This window comes from Lepisosteus oculatus, chromosome 4, assembly GCF_040954835.1.
Source record: "Lepisosteus oculatus isolate fLepOcu1 chromosome 4, fLepOcu1.hap2, whole genome shotgun sequence".
NCBI lineage: Eukaryota > Metazoa > Chordata > Actinopteri > Semionotiformes > Lepisosteidae > Lepisosteus > Lepisosteus oculatus.
Genome location: NC_090699.1, coordinates 18,755,565 through 18,772,698, shown reverse-complemented (window position 1 = coordinate 18,772,698; position 17,134 = coordinate 18,755,565). Strand labels below are relative to the sequence as shown.

The following is a 17,134-nucleotide window of genomic DNA, read 5'->3' as shown; positions in this document are numbered from 1 at the left end:
TGTGAGACAACATTCATTAATTTTATTTTTTGGCCATACAATTTTTTTAATCTTTAATCCAAATCCTTCTGATTTTTGACAATCACTTATTGTAAATAGTAAAAATACAAAAACATCAGATTTCAGATATACACTATGAGCAAATGTAGAAGAGAAAAGAGTATACAAATAATTTGAAAAAGTACAATTTAAAAGCTGCAGCATAGTAATGGGAGAGGAGAGTTTAAAGGAAATCCAGAATGTTATACTAAATGTTAGAACACTTGGTCATTCCAGAAAGTGTAGGGGTATGTACCCAGGAGTCTTAGCTAAATTCCACTCTGGGCTTGAAGAGACTGGCCTCCTTCTAGTTCCCTCTTAATTTAACTTGTGAAGCAGTTCCTCACTGCTCTACCTGATTTGTTGTGCAGTTTAGATGCTGTGCATCACCCATGTGAGGCTGCACTTCAGGAGTGACGAAGTGTATGTACATTTGTGGACCCTGTGGGATATACTGTATATGCTATAGATAAGCAAGGAGTTGTAATTAAAACCTTAAAGTTATATGAAAATGATTAAGAAATTAACATTTTTAAAAGCTGAATGTAAAATAGCTTTTTAAAATCATGGCACACACAAAAGCACTTTAAAATCACTGTTTCAATACAATTCTTAAATGCATGATATTTCCCAGACAGCAGAACCTAAGATTAACCATAGAAGCCTCCCCATTCCGATTTCATTCCGGCTATCATGTCCTTTGCCTTTTGATGAAAACCATCAGCTTCTTCTATCAGGTTGTTTATGATGCATTTTTGCTGAAAGACAGAAACATTTATTTTACTGAAGGCTTTTTTTTTTGCTAATACAAGTTGTAACAGAAAAAATGTATTTTTTGTTTAAAATAAAAGCCCATTTAAACTGAAACCTTATTCTTCGGAGTCATAATCTGAAAACAAATTTTCAGAGAAATGCATGCAAACTTTAAAACCTTAAGCATAATACCTAGTGCGTGAAAACCGTTAACCACATTTTAAAATGAAAATGCATTAGAAAAAGATGTACCATATATTAACACACCCCAGTCTAGAGATGCATGTTCACCTGGTGGATTTACTACCGCATATTTCACCTGTATGAAGAGTTGAGTGGTATTTCACTGTATATTAGTGTAGATGCATGAAGCCACATTGATTGGGACATTTTTGAAATGCTAACATCGTGATATAAAAAAACAATTATGTATTTGCATATTATGAAAATTATGAAAAGCAAGATAAAAGTTCAGTATATAAAAGGTTCAATCCCCCATATGCAACATTTTTTACATTTTCCACAGCAGTGTTTTTCTCCAGCAATGCATTTGCTTACTTTAAAACATAATGCCTCTCAACGTAGTACAGACCTGCAACTTGTGCTTGAGATGCCGCTACTGCAAGCTTGTTCTCTGCTCTTTGCCTTTTTATTACAAAACTGGACCAGTTCCCCAAGTACCCCAAGTACTTAACATCGACTGTTCAAAGCCAGTATACCTCCTAAAACCTCTAGTGAAGGTGCTTGATTATAATCTCACCTTTCACACATTTGCAACAAAATATTTGTGAAGTCTTTGGAATTACCTGGATTTCTGCATTAATTACTCATAAAAATGTGGTTTGATCTTCAAGTAAGTCACAATAATAGACAAACACAATCTGCATAAACTAATAGCACACAAACAATGGTACTACTTCTTGTCAGTACTGAACACATCGTTTAAACATTCACAGTCCAGGCTGGAAAAAGTACTATATGTGAACCTCTAGGCTAATGACTTCTCCAAAAGCTAATTGGAGTCAGGTGTTCCAATCACTGAGATGAGATTGGAGGTGTGGGTTGGAGGTGCCCTGCCCTATAAAAAAGGCACACAAAGGTTGTTTACTGACAATCTGCTCTTCTCAAGAAAGAGCTGTTCATGTGAACCACGCCCTGATCAAAAAGAATTGTAGAGATGCATAAAGGTGGAAAAGGCTACAAAAGTATTTCTATAGGCCTGAGTGTTCATCAATCCACAGAGACAAATCTTCTACAAATGGAGGAAATGCAGTACAGTTGCTACTCTCCCTAGGAGTGGGCATCCTGCAAAGGTCACAGCAAGAGCGCAGCCTGCAATGCTGAAGGAGGTGAAAAAGAACCCTTGGACAGGAATCTCTTGGACTTGCCAAAGTCTCTGTTCATGTGTCCACTATAAGAAACACACTGAACAAGAATGGTGTTGATGGAAGGACACCACAGAGGAAGCCGTCACTCTCCCAAAAAAACATTGCTGCCTGTCTCAGGTTGGCAAAAGACCCCTGGATGTTCCACAACGCTTCTGGGACAATGTTCTGTGGATGGATGAGACAGAATTTGAACTCTTTCGCAGAATGCAGATTTCAGCAATATAATTAATCAAACAAATCCATTCCAATTATTGAATCAATTTAGCAAAATGCAAACTATTTGAGGGGGGGATTATGCACAAACATTTGTGGTCAAGAAACAAATGTGAGTAATAAAACAGGGGTGACATGAAGAATAGTGCTGCTTACGCACAGCTTCATATTTCCAGGTTTCAAACCAGCCTCAGATGACTAGCTGTATTGAGTCTAAATACTTTTTTTTTTTAAAAAAAAGAGCACTGCACACCAAAACCTCATCCCAACAGTGAAGCATGGTGGAGGGAGCATCATGGTTTGGGGCTGCTTTGCTGCCTCAGGGCCTGGACAGCTTGCCATCATAGAGGGAACAATGAATTCAAAATTGTATCACAGAATTGTACAGGAGAATGTCGGATCGTGGTCTGTCACCTGAAGCTTAATAGAAGTTGGGTAATGCAACAAGACAATGACCCGAAACACAGGAGTAAATCGACAACAGAATTGCTTAAATAGAAGAAAACTTGTTCTGGAATGTCCAAGCCAGAGTCCAGACCTCAACCCATTTGAGATGCTGTGGCATGACCCGAAGAGAGCTGTTCACACAAGGAATCCCAGAAATATCAATGAACTGAAACCGTCTTGTAAGCAGGAACGGTCTCAAATTCCTCCTAACCGTTGTGCAAGTCTCATCAGCAGCTACAGGAAATGTTTGGTGGAGGTTATTGCTGCTAAAGGAGGTTCAACCAGTTACAAAATACAAGGGTTCACATACTTTTTCCAGTCTGGACTGTGAATGTTTAAAATGTGTTCAATATTGACAAGAAGTACAATGGTTTGTTATTAGTTTAAGCAGATTGTATTTGTCTATTATTGTGACTTAGTTGAAGATCAGACCACATTTTTATGAGTAATGCAGAAATCCAGGTAATTCAAAGGGGTTCACAAACTTTTTCTTGCAACTGTATAATGAGCTCTTTAATCATTTTTTCACAATAATTTAGATAGCATGGAAACAGTAATTGCTAGTTAAGGCAGTTAATTATTTTCTGATGGGTTTTCTGACAGTGAGTTTCTCTTCAGTAAACACGCAGCCGTTGATAGTCATTTTTAAAATTCACTTAGACCGGACGTTTTGGTATAGTTTTTAATGTTTAGCTTTATTCTTGGTTGTTTTGGGTCATTTACTAAGATCTTTATGTTTTTATTTACATTATGCACGAGTAATTGTACAAAACTATCACCATCACTAATGTTTTCTTGGAAAAGCAAATATCCCAACCGTTTCATAATTTAGTACTGTCATCTATTAGTTCATTCTAATTCTATATATTTATGTAGAATCTCCAATATGTTTGTTATGCCCCCCCTCCATTGGAATTGCTAGTTGTTCTAATAGATGGGTAAAGTTTGCCACTGTGCTCTCAGATTGTGAGTGACTCTGACTAAGTCCAGGCAGGGAGGATTGAGCAGAGCTGTACCTGCCCACTTTTGACCTACCCAACTATTAACATGTAATGGGCTCCATACCAATGGAGCAGATCCGATTGGAGGAGATATGTGTCCCTCACCGATAACACCAGAGGGTGCTGTGCCAAGAGGAGAGAATCCAGGCCAACTCATTCAACCCCACCCTCCGCATCACTCAGCCAGCTGAGCGCAGCTGCTTTGGGGATCTTGGTCACTGTCAGCTATTAACACCACAGTCTCGAACCCGTGATCGTACAGCTCAGCCTGCTCTCTCTGATATTTTCAAGACTGTGTAATCTTACCTGTTCAATCCAGTCACAGTCATGGAGTTTCGAAAAAATCTGTTTTACTGCTTCATCAGGTTTGTTCTTATCAAAATCTTCCTTCTTCACCTTAGAAACGCACTCTTGGTATAAATTATATTTGAAGTGTCGCAGCTGGTGATATAATCTTGTTTTTTCTGCACACAAGCTACCAACCAAAACAACCTTTCAAACAGAAAAATGGACAGAGGTTGGAGTTCTGGCCACACTGTGGTTTCATAGATACTGTAGAGGAAGATATTTGGGAGAATCACTCCAATTATTTCACCTAATCATTTAACCTAAGATACAACAAAAATATATTTATCCATTGATGCCAATAATAAGACACCCTATCAAATTTTCCATTTTAAAAAAGAAATTTGGAAATATCTTCCTCTTTTTGGAAATGTCTCAACACAAACACAATGTATAGAATATAAACAGTACCCTTTTGTTATCTTTTAGGAACTGTTCCATCTTCAGTATCTTCTTATCATAAGGTGGACCAGATAAAGTAATGGAATACTTGCACATGCGATCCATACAACAAGCCTGGCACTTTCGTTTAACAGCAGAACATGTGCCAATATCAATACAGGGGTAGTTCTCAAGACGATTCTGAAAAGAAACAGGTTAGAACTTTGTATTATGATGCTCATTATGTACATAGATGTATTGTGTTGTTGTCAATTTTCTCTTTACCAGGTAATTCCTTTGCCAGCTTCGTGTAGACGTCAGAGCCTGAAGGCGTGGCTCAATGGTTTTTTGATCAAATTGATCCAATGATTGTTTCATGTCTTCTTCAGTTCTTTTCCTCATGCTCTTTCCTGTAACAAATCCCGAATTTATGACTTATTTTCATCAGGAGAAAAAAAGTTTTCAAAGATAGCCTCTGAACTGACACCTGCTGGTGAGATACTGAAGAACAAACGATTCTACAGATTATTTAAAGGTAAAAATTGTTGCAAGCCTTTTTTATAGAGATATTTACCTCTCAGCTAGTATCTCAAACATGCAGTGTGTGCAAGAAGACCTAAGAGTATTTCTGAGCTAGAAGTGTTCTGCTAGGAGCAGTTGGAAAAAAATTCTAAACCCAAAACAGAAAGACTCTTAGCTCAACGTTTGGAAGTTGTGATTTCTGCCCAAGGAGGGGTTACCAAGTACCGACTGGTGCCCAAACTTTTACACATGCCACATTCACTGCTTTATTATTTTCAATCTATTAAATTCAGCAAATAAATAGATTTTTTTTAAATTAAATGTGCAGAAATATGTCATATTTAAGTTTGTACCCTGCAAAGGTTTTTTACTTAGAGATTCAGTGAAACATGCACTTTGAGCAGGGGTGCCCAACCTTTTGCACACAAATGTAGTTCTGTACTAGATGCAAAAGAGTTCTTAGCTCTATTTATCTATCTAATGTCAGCAAGCCACTAATGCTGGCGATGGCCACCAGGTTAAGCACCTTATCCCCCACAGGGTGCAAATTGAGACTGACAACATGTGACTGCTCTCACCCAGGAGGGGGTGCTAGTCTACAGCAGGGCCACAGAGAAAGGAGCTATGTACAACAGCCAGTCAAACCTAAGCAGCAGGTCTTTGAGAGGTAGAAGGAAACTGGAGCGCCTGTACAAACTCAACACGGACACAGAGAGAGTATTTAGACTCTATACAGATTGTCATCTGAGGCTGGATTGAAACCCAGGAATATGGAACTGTGAGAAAGCAGCAGTATTCTCCCCGTCACCCCTGTTTTCCTCCTCACATTTGTTTCTTGATCACAAAAGTTTAAGTGCATAATCCCCCCCAAATAGTTTGCATTTGACTAAATTGATTCAATAACTGGAATGGATTTGTTTGATTAATCATATTGCTGAAATCTGCATACATACCATATAAGGATTCAAGAAAGTTTTCATTTACAGCATTAGTGATCAATGCTTTAATTACTCTGTCAAAATGAACATCAAAGCCAGTGTCAGATACTGAAAGAGAAAAATAAAGGACAATACTATTATTAATATGAAATAACTGAATTATAATGTTATGTATTACAGATAAACCTTTATATTTTATACTTCAATAATTGCTGTCATTCCTGAAACTTCCATTACTGTATGTTGCTTCTCTTGCTGCTATATTGTAAGAATACATGATTATATCCTTTGCCTTATGTATAACAATTAACTGTTTTATAAAGAACATTTCTTACCAGTTATGAGCCCTTCCCTTTGAAACAATCTTCTTATTTTTTCCCTCTGTAAAATCAAAGATTAATGTGCATTGATCTTATTTTGTGTTAACAAATACTAAGATGACTTGAAGCATAAAATGTGCTTTATTATGTAATAATAAGAGGAATTCTGCAATCTGTAAGGATGGGAGTAGTCAGAACTCCTGAATAACAGCTCATTAGAGTCACACCATTTTATATTCATTTTACCTGTTCTTCAGCCGTATAAGCTCCAAAGTTTCCAAAATCATCTTCACTGCTGCTGTTATAAGAATCCTTCCTTCCCTCAGTTTCATCAATTCTGCTATTACCGTTTTCACCGGAGCTACCTGTGCCCTCATTGCTCGACTGGCTGTCCGTTATAATAGAAGTGTTTTTACGCTGAACTTTTACACGGCCAATGTCATCTTCCTGAGAACTTCCCTCAGTTTCATCAATTCTGTCATTACTGTGTTCACCGAAGCTACCTGTGCCCTCATTGCTCGACTGGCTGTCCGTTATAATAGAAGTGTTTTTACGCTGAACTTTTACACGGCCAATGTCATCTTCCTGAGAACTTCCCTCAGTTTCATCAGTTCTGCCATTGCTGTTTTCACCGAAGCTACCTGTGCCCTCATTGCTCGACTGGCTGTCGGTTATAACAAAAGTTTTTTTACGCTGAACTTTTACACGGCCAATGTCATCTTCCTGAGAACTTCCCTCAGTTTCATCAAGTCTGCCATTACTGTTTTCACCGAAGCTACCTGTGCACTCAGCATCTAAACCGCTCGACGGGCTGACTGCTGTAAAAAAGGTTTGCGTGCACTTGCCTTTTGCATGATACATTTCATCTTCCCGTAAGGTTTGCCTGCAGCTATCTTTATTAGTGCTAATTCCAAAGTAATGATCTCTGTTTTCAGAAACACCGTCTCCACCACCGCTGTCCTGTAATATGCTTATATAGCCCTTATTCTGAGATCTGTTGTTTCCCCCACAATTATTGGAAACTCCAATTGCGCTTGAATTACGGACAGCACCTGCAGTAGGATCTCCCTGACTGACAGGATCTCCTCCTTCAACGTCACAATTCGGAACCTCTCTCTCAACCCTCTCTCCATCACCTGTCGTATCTCCACTCTCTGGGCTCCTCGTCCCTATTTTTCTCTCGTTAACATCAAGTTTCCTTTTCACTCCAAACTGAACTGCCTGTTTTTTCTTATCTTTTTCCACATTTGGAATTGTAAACGGACTTTTAAAAGCAAGGACATCAGTCTCTTGGTCACTGCTCTCGGTTCTTTTCCTCTTAATGGGAAGGACACTCAGATCTCGTATTTGCCCCTTTTCATGCTCGCCATTCAAGTCTGGCCTTGGGCTAAGATGATGCTCTTTGGGGGATGCAGCGTCCATCGCACTTCACCTGAAGTTTCAATAAAAGGGACAGATACAAGGTACACATTAACATATGAATATTGATATATTAATAGCACACAGATACAATGATTAAACATATTGACAAGAACCGCCAGATTTAAAAGCGAAAACAATTAGATGTGACTGATAGAGAAAAGAAGACCCCCCCCTCCCCAGCCCCCGCAAAGCATTAGAAACCTGCATATATCACATATAAAATGTTATTTCTGTCACCCAAGTCTCCATCTTCAGAAAACTTTGAAATCTGGAAATCTCTTGATAAACCAGGAGGATTTTTTTTAACGCATGCAAATTGTTGCTATAAAAAAATCCGTTTTACTTATGATAAATGTAACATTTTTAACTGCATGCCATTAAAACCAACACCAGACTGCTTCCCGGCTAAGAATTTTGGTCAATTTCCCCCCTGTCTCCAGGTATGCCCATCGCTTACGCGAACACATTTAAGAGAAAATAAAATATTTTAATAAACTCATACGTAAAGAGTATGTTATGGAGAATCCGTATCCTGCCGCTATTAATCTGACGTTGAACTTCAATAGTTTCGTTTCTCGTCTCAGAGCTGCGCAAGATCACCCGTCAAGCTGCTTTCCCAGTTCCTACACAATTTGTTAATTCTGAAAACGCGACCATTCTTCAAGTTCATTCAAATCTAACCTTAAAATGAATATCGAGAAAGCTATTTTTATCTTCTCATACTTTAATCCAAATTTAGTTTCTAAAGTACTCCTGAGAAGCAGGAAAACAGCTTTTCGGTTGGCGGCATTTTCAAAATCAATTCAGAGCCAATTTATTCCGAGTACTGAAACGAAAGTGAAAGTTACATGCCTTAACTCCTCCTAACATTTATTGTATCTATATCCATATGCAACTGTGATTATTAAGATAGATATTACACAAAAAGTAATCTAGACTTCCACATTTTTAAAACTGCTAGTTAGATACCATTCCTAATATAAATAATAAAAACGGTGATGAGAATAATACTAACAAAAAACAAAAATTCATTATTTCATAATATTGTAACTCTTCGGTGCAATATTATATTATTTATATTTTGTAAATAGAAACACAAATGACCTTACCCAATGCAGTAAATCCTGAAGCTTGGTGTATGGTGATAGGAAGGAACTATGAAGAGGAACTTGGCTGCCACTCGCCTCACATGTTGTGCTTTATTTATCTGTGGCGCCACCATCTGTCACTAATCAGCACAAGACTCCCTGTCATTAGAACCTGTTGTACGGACAATCATAAAAAAATAATAGTGTGCGTCAAAGCATAACATTAACAAAAATCAAACAACAATTGTACTGTAAGTTGTACTGTTAATGTCTTGGGTTTATCAGGAGAAATGCTTCCCTGCTGGGTGATTCTGTTGTGACCCCGCTGTGACCCTGGGTGTGTTACTTCTGTACTAAGCAAAGTTCCAGTGTGCCCACATGACCATTGCAGAACCTCAAAGTCCCTCTTACAGAAGGTTTTTAGAGCTATAGTACATAATGCACCCCAGAGCTACAGTACTTTGCTTCAGTAGATTGAGCTTTGGGTCATTCGACTCCAGCTCACCTGGTATGGGTGGCCTTAGCCGGTGTGGTGGCTCTGTGGCTAAGGATCTGCGCCTGTGGCTGAAAGGTTGCTGGTTTGTATCCTGTGGCCGGCAGAGGAATCCTACTCTGTTGGGCCCCTGAGCAAGGCCCTTAACCCCAGCTGCTCCAGAGGCACCATATAAAATGGCTGACCCTGCGCCCTGACCCCAAGATTCTCTCTCTGTCTGTGTGTCTCATGGAGAGCAAGCTGGGGTATGTGCAAAGACAAATTCCTAATACAAGAAATTATATATGGCTAATAAAGTGATCTCTTAGAATGTGGTGCACTGACAACTGCAGCTTTGGCTGACACGACTGAGGCGTCCAGATGGGGAACCAGGTATTGTCACACCCAGTACACCTAGAGGGCGCTCTACTTCTCTCCTGTTCCTAGTTCCCTGTGATTATTCATGTCTTTCTGGTGTGTCTTGTTGTGTAGCCTATTTACTTCCTGCTTCTGCTCTGCAACTCGCTCAGCATTGAGGTTCGGATGTCCTGAGACCCGCCTAGCACCAGGTCACTCCTGTCCTTGCCCTGAGGGCATAGGTTTCTATACGGCATTTCCTGAACAGCTGAGCCCGGGCTAACCCCCGTCTCGCCGCTACGCACAGGGTCTATTTTCACTCTCCTGCCATTCCATGGTTCATCCTTTCCGACACCCGTGACAGGTATTGCTCTTGGGTTCTCCTGTATCTCCTAAATACACCTTACACCCTCCCTTTGGAGACCTTCCTCTGTGATCCCACACAGTCAAAAAGATCTTGTGGCCTGGCTCCGGTGGCAGAATGGGCTCTCAGCACACCGATCCTCCTGGGATGGAAAACACCACCTGGTCCCATTCGATTGCTTATCAGTCTTTCTCCACACCCCCTCTCTGACCTACTGCCCTGCCTTACAGCCCACAATCTCCAAGGCCCATACCATTCGACACCCTTCTCTTCACTGCCACAAACGGAGGTAGGTGTAGAGTTAAATCTGCAACTATTTTCCCATAATGGATCTACAGTGCTTTTGAACAGATCCCTGGCCATGAGTACCCTTCAGTACCACCTACCGTATCATGGCACACCATTTCTTCCTAGGGTATCAAGTGGGCCCAGTGCAGAGACAGCCTAAACTCTACCAAGCTGCTGAAGTTATACGGAGTTGTTGCTCTGCTGGCCAGTCTACCTCATAGACCCAAGAGACACAGCAGACAATGCTATTCCTTGTATTTGCTCGTCCACGTAGCATGGCGCTGATAAGAAACACAGTTATCAGCCCATTTCAGGACTCTGCCTGTCACTCACAGCTGATTTGGCAAGATAACAGCAATGGTCTAATGGCGTCTCCCAGCATAGAAGGGAAAACGGTGGGGAAGGCTTGAGGAGTAGGGTTTAGCTGGGTGCTTTTTGTACCCTTTCTTAGCGTTAGGACAGTGATGCGGCATTTTCTTTTTTAGGGGAAGACATTTCAGGGAAACAATATTATGACAGCATAAGAATACAAGAGCCATTTCAAACAAGAGGGGGCCATTGAGCTACTTGATACATTAAGAAAAGGAGACTCTCTGTTTAAGTACATCACAGTATTTTATTCATATTTTGAATGATATGGCTGCTTAAGTGTGCATTTCTGATTAATTGCCAGCAGAGGGCAGTTTGGATTAAGATACATCCATCCATTTTCTAACCGTTTCATCTACTACAGGGTGGGTTAAACTATGAATTACTGTATATTCATTCAAAAGGCACTGACAATATTCAGCGTTAAAGTCTTGCCTCATGTTTGGCTACCTAATCCCATATAATAATATTAAATATTAATAGTAAAAAATAGTAAAAGCCTTTTACTGCGAGGATTGAGGTTACTGAAAGGCTCTTCGAAACTGCCTGTTTCGTTTCAATCATTTCAAAATCATCTAAGTATCATTTCAACAGCTGGAAGTGAGAAGATATTAAATCTCCATCCCTTTCACACTATTTGGATTCATCATTCCCTCCTTACTTCCTAGAGTCGAAATATATTTCTATTTCAAAATTTTAAAGCAATTATTATACTGTATGTAGGCCTACTCTGGAATGCATTCTCCTATTTCAACAGGAACCAGATTTTAGAAATCCCATTGCTGGTTTCTAATGATGAGTTATGAGCTCTCTTTAATTTTAATCATGTGGTAATCTTTATGTTTATAAAAACAGTATAATTGCTTAGTGAAATTTACAATATACAGGGAAGCACCTGACCCTTTATAGTTATTGTTTGCTTTTAAATATGATGGAAAAAAAATGGTGGTATTCTCTTGGAAAATACATTAACCTAATTTGAGCGGACTGAGACTAAACAGAGAAAATCCAGAACGTATTGTATGTCCATTTCTATTGTAACCAGGAAGGTATTCGGATACCTTTAGTTTTCAGATACTTACAGTATACGTTTCCCAGTAAAATGAGATAAGTCACTCTGGATGAAAAGCTAGGTGCTGAGGAAAGCATAATCTTGTTCATTTTCCACTTCTTATTCATTTAGTTTTATAAAAAAATGTCCTTTTTACTGAAGCATTCATACCATCACATCTTGAATTGTAGAAGATTATGCAGACTGTTCTAATTGTATCTGTTTTGTTGGTTATACAAGAGCCTTCTACTGTTCCACTTGCTGACACATTGAATGTGCTTTTACAAACATTTAGCAATTCGAGTGGGTCATCCACGTGCGTTCTCTTGCCCAGTGTTTGATACTGTCCAACAATATGGGCTGCCTCAACACAAAGGCTGTGATATGAAAATATATTATTCTGTAGTGTATTATATACTGTAGCTGAGTGTGTCTCTTCCATTTCTAGCCAGGGGATCCCTGGGAGAGTTCAATGAATTCGTAAAAGGCTACCGATTGTCCAGGTGGTCTCCAATAACAGGCTTGCCTACAGCACCAGTGCTGTGAGCGCAATACCCTGACTCTGTAGTACTTGATGTCCAACCATCCATTTCCTAACCACTTTATTCAATACGGGGTCATGGGAGAGCCTGATTTACAAAATTGAAATTACAGATTTGAAAAGCAATATGACGGGGGATCAGAAATTAACTTCCCAACTGATGCTATCTGGGCAGATCACTGGTTGTGAGCAGTGGTTTGGGACACAGGTTTCCCTTTAATTCTTGGGACTCTCCAGGTCAGTCACAGATTATAATCTGATAATCCCTACTGCAGAATACACTGTGAGTCAAACGTCTAGATTAAACCAATACTTTGACCCACCTGTCAACTGCAGATTATAATCCTGATACTGCAGTCTGTTCATCTGAGGTTTAAAGCCCTATTTTTTATAGACTGCAAAAATCTCTTTCCAAAATATTACAGCATGAATTGATAATCCTGCTGAAAGCACCCGGATTTGCTAAAGTGCCATACAGGGAGCTCAAAATGGTTTTCATTTTCTCTCTATTTCAAAGTCATTATGCAACATTTTGTGTTTTTCTGTGTTCAGATGAGAACTAAATCATTGTTGAACATTAATCCATGGAAACTCTTTGACACTTTTTTTTTGTGCACCTGACTTGTGGCAACATGAAAAAACACCTTGAATGACAGTGTGCTTGTAATTGGAAATCTAAATGCGTCAGATTGGGTGACATTGCTGAAATTCGAATTTGAAGTTTTATGTCTTTTTATTGTCTTTTTTCTTGTAGAAACATTTACCTTTTTCTTCGACTCTACTGTCTGGCTCCTCTTATTCCAATTTGACTCTCCCATCATCTCTCACCACACAACAAGACATGTCCGTGGGACATCAGTCCTCCTTCTTGTACTGCTGGGTTTAGAACTACTGTAGCTGTGGCAATCTGGGCACTGCACTGGGCTGTGGAAGCCTGGAAAAGGACACCTATACTTACTTTGTCTTTTCTGTAGTGCCCATATCCGTGTAAAAGTCAGTCGTTATGTTTTTATAGTCTCACACTCTTACGGGCTTCCCCACAGGTGGAGAATATGAAATGCGGCCTTTGGTCAGCAGTGTAACCACCTTCCTGACTGGCCTCATCAAATCAGAGTAGCTAAGCAAGGTCAGAACTGGTCAGTACTGCGATGGGATACCTCAATGGAAAATCCAAGGGTTATGGCTGCAAGTGGTGTTTGTGGACCAGTAGGTGTTGCTCTTTTCCCTCTAGCAGTATTTATTTAACTATTATATTGACTGGAGACACTGTGCTGTAGGAAGCGCTATTCCTCAGAAACAGCGTTATACCAAGGTCCTGAAGTCTCGATCATTAAAGATCCCATGATATATTCTGAAGGAATACTTCTCCACTTCTCCACTTGGTCCTGCTATGCAGTGAAGCTGCTGGTACAGAATGGCTGCTGTGTGGCATCCAGTAAGGGCAGTGCTTTAAAGGTGGGTAAATTGGGTCCCCTCCTTTGTGTTAAGTGCTATGGGATCCTCTAGGATGAACAGTGCGGTATAGATTCAAGGTACTATTTTTATCACCTGAAAGAGAACTGAGAGCAATGAACAGATGAATTGGATGAAAATACAAAAAATGAGGCAGAAATGTTTACAATTGTTGGTAAGATATATTCATAATCCACTGTGAGCATTGGAAATGATGGGTGCACTAAGTGTCTGTACAAACTGGAAGTCCTTTGCTGCATCACGGCTAAAGACTCACTGTCAATGTGTGCACAGTTCTGCGGAAAATGTCCCATTTTAATGCTAAAAGCTCTCACAGTTTACTAGGCTACTCATGCTAACACCAAGAATTTAAAGTTTCCAAACATACAACTAATACATTTGTAAATAAAATAAATACTTTAACCTGACCCTGAGAGTGGTGTGTGCTAAATAAAATCAATATGTGAAAAGTGGATTTTTTAAAACATTTTTTAAAACAAAACCACATGTTCCCTGCATTGTGTATACACATAGAAAGAATTTGACTTCACTGACAAAAAAAACCAACAACTTTAATCTGTCTTCTTCGACAGTCTATAGCAGGAACATTTTCTCTTTCCTTTTACTTCTGTTATTGAAGATATTCATTTTTTCAACCTGTACCTGTCAGGTTTGACATTATTACAGAGTTAAGCAACGGTTTTGCTTTCAGTTAAATGTCTAATTGCCACACAGTGGAGCAGCAACACAACAGCAGGCTGCAAGACCAGGGTACTAAAAATAGCTTTAGAGTGTACTAATAAAGAGCAACCAGGTCTGCGGTCTCCTAATACCCCAGAGAACACTGCAGCAAGCAGACTGATATGCGTGCTGCTGTGTTTAGATTTTGGAAAGAATCTAAAGAAGATTGCATGTTTAACCTAGGAATCAAAACAGTTCTGAGGGAAGCATGAGTGAAAAAATAAAACCAAAAAATGAGATGAAAACTGCCTTAATGCAAAAAATATGTTTTGGAATGGCTATCAATGGTGATAAATTTTATTGCTAATGGTAAACTGATGCTGAAAAGATTTAAACAGTAAATTTAGTATGCAGTAGTAATTTCAGTGACCATAAGAACAGTTACAGATACTGACAGATGAGGCGGGCATTTGGGTTAGCAGGCTCATTTAGTTTCTCCAGCAGCTAATTGAAACAAGAATCTCATCCATGTTTTTTTTTTCCAAGAAGCATGGTAAATGCTTCTTAAAAGCTGGTGGTCAGCTTTAACAACATGGCTGGGCAAGTTGTTCCACACTCCCACAGCCCAGTGCTGGGTAGATTCACCTCAATTCAAAATTAAAAAGAATACAATATTTTAGCCTGTCAGCATAGGATCTGCCTTTGAGGAATATCAACTACTTAATGAAAGAATATTAGGCCAGATTTGCTCATTTGGTAGTTTGGACACAGATATTAAAGTCTGTGCTGGCACTTGTTGAAAGAGCTTTGAGTTTAGGTCTCAATCAGTGATTCCTGTTCCAGAAGACTTTGTGTAAATATGCATTTCCTATTGTCCGTGCTAAATTAATTCCCTTACAGTTTACAATTATGACTTTGTATACATGTTTCACTTCTCAAAGTAGCAAAAGGTGAAGGTATACATCAAGCTGACCCCAATTGTACTGTATCTCATAGGATTTTATACATTTGGATCAAATCTCATTTCATACTCATTTCTAGACTAAAGAGATTTAGTTCCTCTAACCTATCTGTATATGACAATCCACTGAGACTAGGAATTGTTGTTCTTCTTTTAACTGCCTCTAAAGAGGGTTTTGTGATGTGGTGTGGTGACCAAAACCAAACACAATATTCTAAGAGAGATCTTACTAAATGCTTGTAAAGCTTGAGCAAATGATTTAAATTTTTGTTTTGTTATGCTTTCTGTTTGCTTTTTGATTGTTTTCACAAATGCACCCACAGGGATATACTAATCTCTTTCATGTGCAGGCATGTACAGTACTATCATTGAAATTAATTATGCCTTATACAATTACAATTATAATTATCCCTTATACAATTGTTATTAATTAAGCCCTTCTGGATTTAGCCTTGAGCTAGTACTATGGCTTTGTCTGACATATGGAATGGAGGATTGTTTACCAATAGCTGTGCTCTCTTGTGTTTAGATGAAGATGTTTTTTTTATTTTAGGGACACTGTTCTGGTGGCTTACTTATGTCCTGTAGTCTTGGATTTGAGATTGCAGTCTTGGGTTGAACTCTTGTGCTTCTTTACATTTGTGATGACCCTTTTGTCTTTGATAGTGTTTGCTCATGTAGAGCATCCCACCCAACTCTGCTACTATCTGTATATAAAAGATAAAGCCATAAGCTCCTGTAACCTTCCTGAAAGCACGAGTACAATTTAATGACAAAGGATTATATGATCATGGTATTATGAAATACTACAATCTGACAGGACTCCTGTAATTGCTTGAGCTTTCTCATCTGATCTGTGCTGAAGATGTCCTGTGGCAAGGCAGAAACTATTCTGAGTTTATTTGAAATTCTCTGTAATTCTCACTCTAGATTGAACACAGGCCAGAATATTGGTGTTTTTTATAACACTGAGTGCTGGAGTGGGAAAGCTGGAATTTGGTAATAACAGGAGTAAGAGGAGAGAGCAAATTATACTACTATAGATATTCATTTAAATCAACAGATTACAGTACTTCTCTTGTCAACAATGTCGCATTCATTCTACAAGTTCACAAACTTGCAGGGAACATATCGTTTTGTTTTAAAATTGGGCCTTTTTGCCTGGAATCATTGTTTGCTAGTTGTAGGAAACACACGCGCTTTGTGAAAAGGAAATCCAGGCTGATATTCTGGGAAAGTCGCAGAATGGAACTCGGGGATCACTGTCCAAATTGCGAGTGTTCTCCCGGATACTAGAGTCCACTGGAATTGCTCATTCGAAAACAATGCCATGGTGTGTTGAATCACCATCATCAAGATAAAAAAAACTAACCTTTTATATTATCAATATTAAGAAGCAATTTGCCTTACAGACAATAAATATGTTAACTACATACATTTCTAGCATGCCTTTTGTGCATACAGTGCCTTGCAAAATTATTCAGACCTTAGCATTTTTTCCATTTTGTTTCTTTACAGCATAGTTTTGACACTTTGAAGTACCAATTCATGTTTCCCATACACACTGATACTATACTCTGTTTGCCAATTATTTGAAAACTCTTAGAATATTGAAATAAACTGAAAGATCTAATTGAATCCACTCCACAGCACTTCTTCTGCATTATCTGTATCTAAATTAGTAACTGACATTAACCCTATCATGTTCAATGGAAATTTATTTCATCTTGCCTCTTGGGTG

At 38.9% G+C, this 17,134-nt stretch overlaps 1 long non-coding RNA gene across 2 annotated transcripts; it reads right to left on the bottom strand.

Moving 5' to 3' along the window:
• On the bottom strand, positions 1-9,139 carry LOC107077310 (uncharacterized). Of its 2 annotated transcripts, none has more exons than XR_011189411.1 (8): positions 8,879-9,139; positions 6,594-7,779; positions 6,363-6,408; positions 6,043-6,135; positions 4,853-4,977; positions 4,598-4,768; positions 4,148-4,333; positions 1-797 (listed from the first exon to the last, which is right to left on the bottom strand). It is a non-coding gene; the product is annotated as an uncharacterized lncRNA (long non-coding RNA). The 2 variants fall into 2 exon arrangements; XR_011189412.1 differs by lacking the exon at positions 8,879-9,139 and adding an exon at positions 8,272-8,568.
• Positions 9,140-17,134: the final 7,995 nt, after the last annotated feature.